This window comes from Eumetopias jubatus, unplaced genomic scaffold (assembly GCF_037043125.1).
Source record: "Eumetopias jubatus isolate StellerSeaLion01/CBP00866 unplaced genomic scaffold, mEumJub1_p1.0 scaffold_6, whole genome shotgun sequence".
NCBI classification, from domain to species: domain Eukaryota; kingdom Metazoa; phylum Chordata; class Mammalia; order Carnivora; family Otariidae; genus Eumetopias; species Eumetopias jubatus.
Window position 1 is genome coordinate 38249089 of NW_028274812.1, and position 6487 is coordinate 38255575.

Sequence of the window (6487 nt, forward strand, 5' to 3'; positions counted from 1 at the left end):
CACCACTAATGTCTTAACTTGTACACTCAGGTTAACTCATTTTTGTGTAGACTCAGAATATAACTTCTCCTGCCTTCTCTGAAAATATTTTTATTTCTAAATGTGCCATTGAGTAGGAACATAATGATGCTTAAATGTTCCTTTAAAAATTCAGGCCCACCCATGTGTGCTCATGTATAAGCACACAACTGTGTTATATGAATGCTGGGCTCGGTTAAACGCTGTGTCAGGCCTGGGGATCTGCCCAGAACATGCTCTGTGCCCTATGTAACTACAGGTTCGTGCAAAAACAAATGACAAGCTACCTTATTCGACAGTTTACGACACCATAAACTTGGGTGCTTCTCTTCTGGCTTTTATATTTACAAAAAGGAATGAACAGTTATTACATCATTACTGATGATACAGTTTTTGAAATGAAATATTCCTCCCCACTTTTTCGGAGAGTATGTGGAGATTGCAAGGGGAGCTCTGCGAAAGTGTTACCCTTTGTAAAGGCTTCTGCGGTTGAATTAGGATTTTATTCTTAGTACTGTGCAACCAAGACGAAATCCAGCAAAAAATGAAATACTGAGACTGATTTCAAATTACTTTCTAGCTTTGCGCAGTGGCAGTTTCATAGCCAATGAGGTTTATCCGAGGCGCGATTATTGCTAATTCAAATTACTTTCCAAATAAAAATACTGGTTGTGCTCAATGATGATTTAGTAATAAGTCGATGTTATAAATTAATTATATAGAAGAAATACACTAGTAAAATAATGTTTTGTCTGTTTCTATGCTGGGGCGTCAAGTGCTATTGAACAAGTATGGAAACCATGGCTTGAGGTATGACTTTCTCCAAAAGGAAGGTCATGGGAAGAGAGCAGCAGAAGTGCTGCAAAAGTTCTGCTTAACACAATGCTATTTTCATTGTTTCTGGAAAAAATGGAAATGTAAGACCCAGACATGTAGTTTGAATGGTAACACGGACAGAAGTGTTCTATATGACATAAGTGAACGTTGAATAGAATTTGGATGAGATGGTCTCAAATCATGTTTTACTCATTTTATGCATAAGATCCCTTTTGTAAAAGCATTTTCATATTGCATCTGTCCCTTCCCGTAGACTCAGAACCATGCATATATCTGGACAAGGCTCATGTGGATTCTTCTGGTTCTGTGGGGCTTATTTCTCCTTTAACTGAAATGTCAATTCGTCCTTGATTTTTTAAAAAATTGTGAGAAACATCACTTGGATGTTCAAAAACGAAAGCACAAGCTTTATAAATATTCCTGTGGGAATGTTTCCCTGCTGTGGTCAACATTCAGAGTGGACTACATTCACAGTGTCCATCATTGTTCTATTAAGACCAAGGAGTAAATATCACTTCCTGTTTCTGGATCCTACAAACTGAAAGGAAGGAAAGAAGAAATAGGGAGCGACCTGCCGGCTGCTAAAGCTGATGCTTCTCCTTTGATGAGGATTGGACGGAGGCTATATATTGCCTCCAAAGCTTTTGTGCATTTGCGGAAGGGGTGGAGGTATTAGAAAAGCCTGTATTGGGGCACCTGGGTGGCTCAGATGGTTAAGCGTCTGCCTTTAGCTCAGGTCATGATCCCGGCGTCCTGGGATCATCGGGCTCCCTGCTCACTGGGGAGCCTGTTTCTCCCTCTACCTCTGCCTCTCTCTCTCTTTCTCTGCCTCTCATGAATAAATAAATAAAAATCTTGAAAAAAAAAAGAGAGAGAAGCCTGTATTGATGCAGTGCCCTGCATAGGTAATGGTGTTCAATTATTATTCCATTTATAGTCTTGATAGTTAAATGTTGGCCTTTATATTAGTGATAATTTACAGTTACTTTTTGATCTGTTGCACTTGTACTAGACAATTAAATAGATGCAAATTCGCATCTAGAAACTAGGGATATATTTTATTGTATCTTATTCTCTAGGGCATTCGTGATAGAACTGTCTTCCTAGTTGCCCATTTCCTCATCACCCAGCTGCCTTTCTTTTGATGCCCCTGGTCCAGTGAGGTCACATGCCTCTCCTGAAATCTGTTTGCAGGTTAGCATTGGCGGTATCAGCCTTGCTGATGTTACTTCATTTCTCTAGTGCTCCTTCTTCCAGGGGACTTGTCTTACATTTTTGTTCATTTTATCTTTCTAAGACTAATCTGTACTTCTATGTCCATCTTCATAGGTTTTCAACAGGACTTTCCTGCATAGAACCCAAATGACCTAAGATAAATTCTGTCATTTTTCATTTTGGAACTCTGCTCCCCACCCCTCCCCAAGACTAGGTTAACATGACCAATGTATTACCTTTTCCAGAATTGGAATAGCCTCTATCGGTCACCACCCGACTAAACTGAACATAAATTAGTGGAAAGATCCTTGATCATCCAGTCTCTCTCATCCCCTACACAAGTCACTTAAAACAAAAGACACTCAGAGGTAATCATCTGAAAATGCTGCCAATGTAAAAAATAAGCAAAACTTCAAAAACGTGTTAAAACAGGTGGAAAGGGATGTATCCTTATGCTTAACTGAATATACATTTGAAATCATTGTTTTCCTTTTACAAAATAATTATGTGGGGGCAAGAGTAGCCTAGAGGTTAGATTTGGTCTGAGTTCTTGAGATACAAGCATGATGGGAACTTAGTCTGTGTTCTAAAGCAAGTCACTCCTTGCATTCATCTCCTTAACTATAAAATGGAAGTACTTCCTCCATCCTGAGCGTCCTCGGTCTTACTGTCAGAGAAGGGTTTTGTAATCCACTGCTGAAAGGCATTCAGCAAGTTCAAAGCACTAATATTCAGAAAGGTTTATCATATTTATAATTCTTCCCATGGGTATAAAATGATTCTTCCTAGTTTTATTCCCTACACAGACTAAAAGAAGAGCTTCAGATTCTTCAATACTATTGACATAATACAGTGCTCCAGCTATGTACACGGACAAAACTCTTCCCATCCTCTTTTGATTTGCCCCATGCGCTGAGCCCAAGACGAAAGAACGGACTACTCACAAGTGGGACTCATGTGAAAATTGAAACTTCATGCTCCATTTTATTAAGGACCTTGCTTTCTTTCAGTGGGTTAGAATAATTAGGAATAAAGATAAACACTGTAAAATAAACATGAACACTGAATTAGTCCAATAAAGTAAATGTGAATCAACTGCTCACCAGCAAGCCCAGTGGACAAATGGGGAAACTGCAAGAGTCAAAAAGCTATTGATGAATCCAATCCATTATTTCCCCAGGCACTTTATTTAAATACATTATTCGAATCGATAGAAACAATACCTAATTATAAAATACATGATAATTGTCGCAATTAGGGTTTTCTTCAAGACAATAGTGAGCCCAGAAGAGAAGAGAGCACCTGGCGGGCAGCATGGATGGAGAGGGGAAAGGGTGAAGGCCCAACAGACGTGATGGTCTCACAAAGTTCTAAAGGGAGAAAAGAAGAAAGACTACATTCAATGTGTGCCAGGTTTGTGCCAGGCAGTACGCTAAGCACCTCACACGCACTCTCTCGTGGAATCCTAATGAGGAATTTGCAAGATAAGCATCATGATTTTTTCCACATCATTGAAGCTGAGACCTTGGGTCGTTTTTCCAGGTACTAAATAATAGAACAAGAAATCTCTCTGGTTTCGTATGGGTCCCATTCGAACTGTTTCTACCACATTCTGACACCATTTTGGGAAAAAGTCTGTTGAATCCGAAAACTGTTGTTAGGTTTTTTTATTATGATTTGTTAATAAGCACACCAAAATAATACTGTTAGTTTTCCTCTTGGCTTAGTGTATCTCTTTCACTTCTGTATGGCCATATTCCCTTTTCTCCAATCACAGTTGGATTGAAAACCTGTTTTTTTAATAATTAGATTAAAATCTGTTTTAAATATGGTATTGGTGGTGAAAATATACACATAGCAGGTATAGTGCTTGGTATCTCCCTTATGTAGTGATGATAAAGGTGAAGAGGCATCGAGATGAAATTAGAGAAATTTTGGCAAAAGGCATAAGAAGAGAGAACAATTTTTTGAACACTTCTTTCAGGAAATTTGTTCTGAGTTGTGTACTAGGAAAGGAAAACCCTAGTTCTTGGAAATTCTATGAGGAGAAACCAATGTGAAAGTGATACACTTGTGATACACAATGTGAAAGAGATACACTAAGCCAAGAGGAAAACTAACAGTATTATTTTGGTGTGCTTATTAACAAATCATAATAAAAAAACCTAACAACAGTTTTCAGATTCAACAGACTTTTTCCTGGATTGTTCTGAAGAAAGCAACTTTTGTCCCAACCATTTCTATCCCTCAGTGTCTGCCTCCAGAGAGTCTCTAGAAAGGACTTTCCCCTTGTAAGATTAACTCTGAACTGTCCCCTGCCTCCTAGTGCCTCAGAGCTCCCTCCTTACTCCCCTCTCTCCATTGCTCTCTAGGTCACCTTTCTTTACTTCTCAGATCTCTAGTTTCACTCCCCTGGCAGTTCCTCTCTCTTATCTGAGACCCTGGGGCTAGGAACTGCCTTTGTTTCTGCACTAGATGTCCACACTTCCAGCTGCTTTCAGAACAGCACCCGGGTTCTCTCTTTTGTCTGTCAAACTGAAGGATGAACAAGGGCAGAGATCCACAATGTTTCTTCTTCACTGACCAGAAGAGCACTGAGTTTCATCTCATCAAGGCCTGGGCAGGAGCGAGTATCCATAACTGGAAGTCCTTGTGGGGGCTTGATACTCATGAACTTGGACAAGTCTAAAACTGGCAAGGAGGCTGGCCTTGCCACACCCAAGTGTGTATTTTTTTGGGTGCACAGTATTTTGAAGTAGCATTTGAATTTCACATTGTTTTAAAGTGGCTTTTGCTCTCTAAGATTCTGATGGTAAATATCTCTTTTGCTACAGAGAATGAGGTCAAGGGAATGGCAAATGAAGCTCAAACCTACTGCTTTTGAAACACAGCTCTGAGAAGACATCCTGGTTTCTGGCACATGAAACTTAAGTACGGGGACTAGGAGAGCCTGTGTTTAGGAGCTTGCTCTGCTTTTTTTTTTTAATTAAGATTTGCTCCATTTGGGTATTTACAATGTCTCTCTCCTATCTTTTCTTGTTACTGCTTTTTTTTTTAAATCTTCAAGTTTTAAAATTCTTTTTTTCTTACTCTCCCTATTTTTTTTCCTTTTGGTATTTTTTTTATTATGTTTTGTTAATGACCATACATTACATCATTAGTTTTTGATGTAGTGTTCCATGATTCATTGTTTGTGTATAACACCCAGTGCTCCATTCAGTAATTTCCCTCTTTAATGCCCATCACCAGGCTAACCCACCCCCACCCCCGCCCCTCCAGAACCCTCAGTTTGTTTCTCAGAGTCCATAGTCTCTCATGGTTCGTCTCCCCCTCCGATTTCCCCTCATTTTTCCCTTCCTACTATCTTCTTCTTCTTCTTTTTTTTAACATATAATGTATTATTTGTTTCAGAGGTACAGGTCTGTGATTCAACAGTCTTGCACAGTTCACAGTGCTCACCATAGCACATACCCTCCCCAATGTCTATCACTCTCCCTATTTTTGACTTTTGTTTTTATAAGTTATCATCTTTAAGAGAAGCAGGAATGATTTAAGCTCACGAAGAGAAAGGTATTCATATATACCAGCCCTATACAATAGAACTTTCTGAGATGATGGAAATTTTCTCTATCTGCCCTGTCCAATACAGAACTTGCTAGCCATATGTGGTTACCGAGGGCTTAAAATATGGCTTGGTGGCACTAAGCAATGACAACACACTAGAGACTTGAGGGGAGAATTATGAAGAGAAACAAGGTAGAAAAAAAGGACTCCTTTAATTCTATGATTAAATTCTGGATTGCTTGTTCTCCACCCACCCCCCTGAAAAATGGCTCATGTGCATGAAACCTGCCAAAATGAACACAGCAAACACTTATAGAACTGAAATGTGGTGTGCAATACCACATTTTCAGATTGGACTCAGAGAAGCACACAGGTGAGGGAGACCAAAATAACACTGCAAAGGTTTTGAAATTAATTAACATTCAAACCACAGTCCACAAAACTGAGTCCAGACATGTTCAGGGTTGATTGCCTGCTAAAATATGTGATTTAAAAAGAAACCTGATTCTTTTAACATAATACTCAAAATGTTCAGAAATCAATCCAGAATCCTTCATTATACCAAGAACCAGAAAAGCCATAACTCAAATGAAGAAAGACGATAACAAATGCCCTGCCAAGATCACACAGAGGTTGGAATTAAATGACAGGGGTTTTTAAGTAACCATTATAAAAATACTCCAACAAGCAATGCATGAAAGGGAAAACTGAAACAAAAAGCAGTGAGGACAAACAGAAAACAATAAAGGAGCCGACCTAAGTTCTGTCATATCACTAATGACTTTAAAAGTAAATGGCTTAGCCCCCTTTCCTCAGCTGCCACTGAAGTCCTCGATCACACCGAGGAAGCTTC

General features: G+C 39.2%; 1 non-coding gene across 1 annotated transcript; it reads left to right on the forward strand.

Moving 5' to 3' along the window:
- Window positions 1–596: 596 nt before the first annotated feature.
- Window positions 597–732, forward strand: LOC114219569 (U4 spliceosomal RNA). Its single transcript, XR_003611416.1, has one exon. It is a non-coding gene; the product is annotated as a U4 spliceosomal RNA (small nuclear RNA).
- Window positions 733–6487: the final 5755 nt, after the last annotated feature.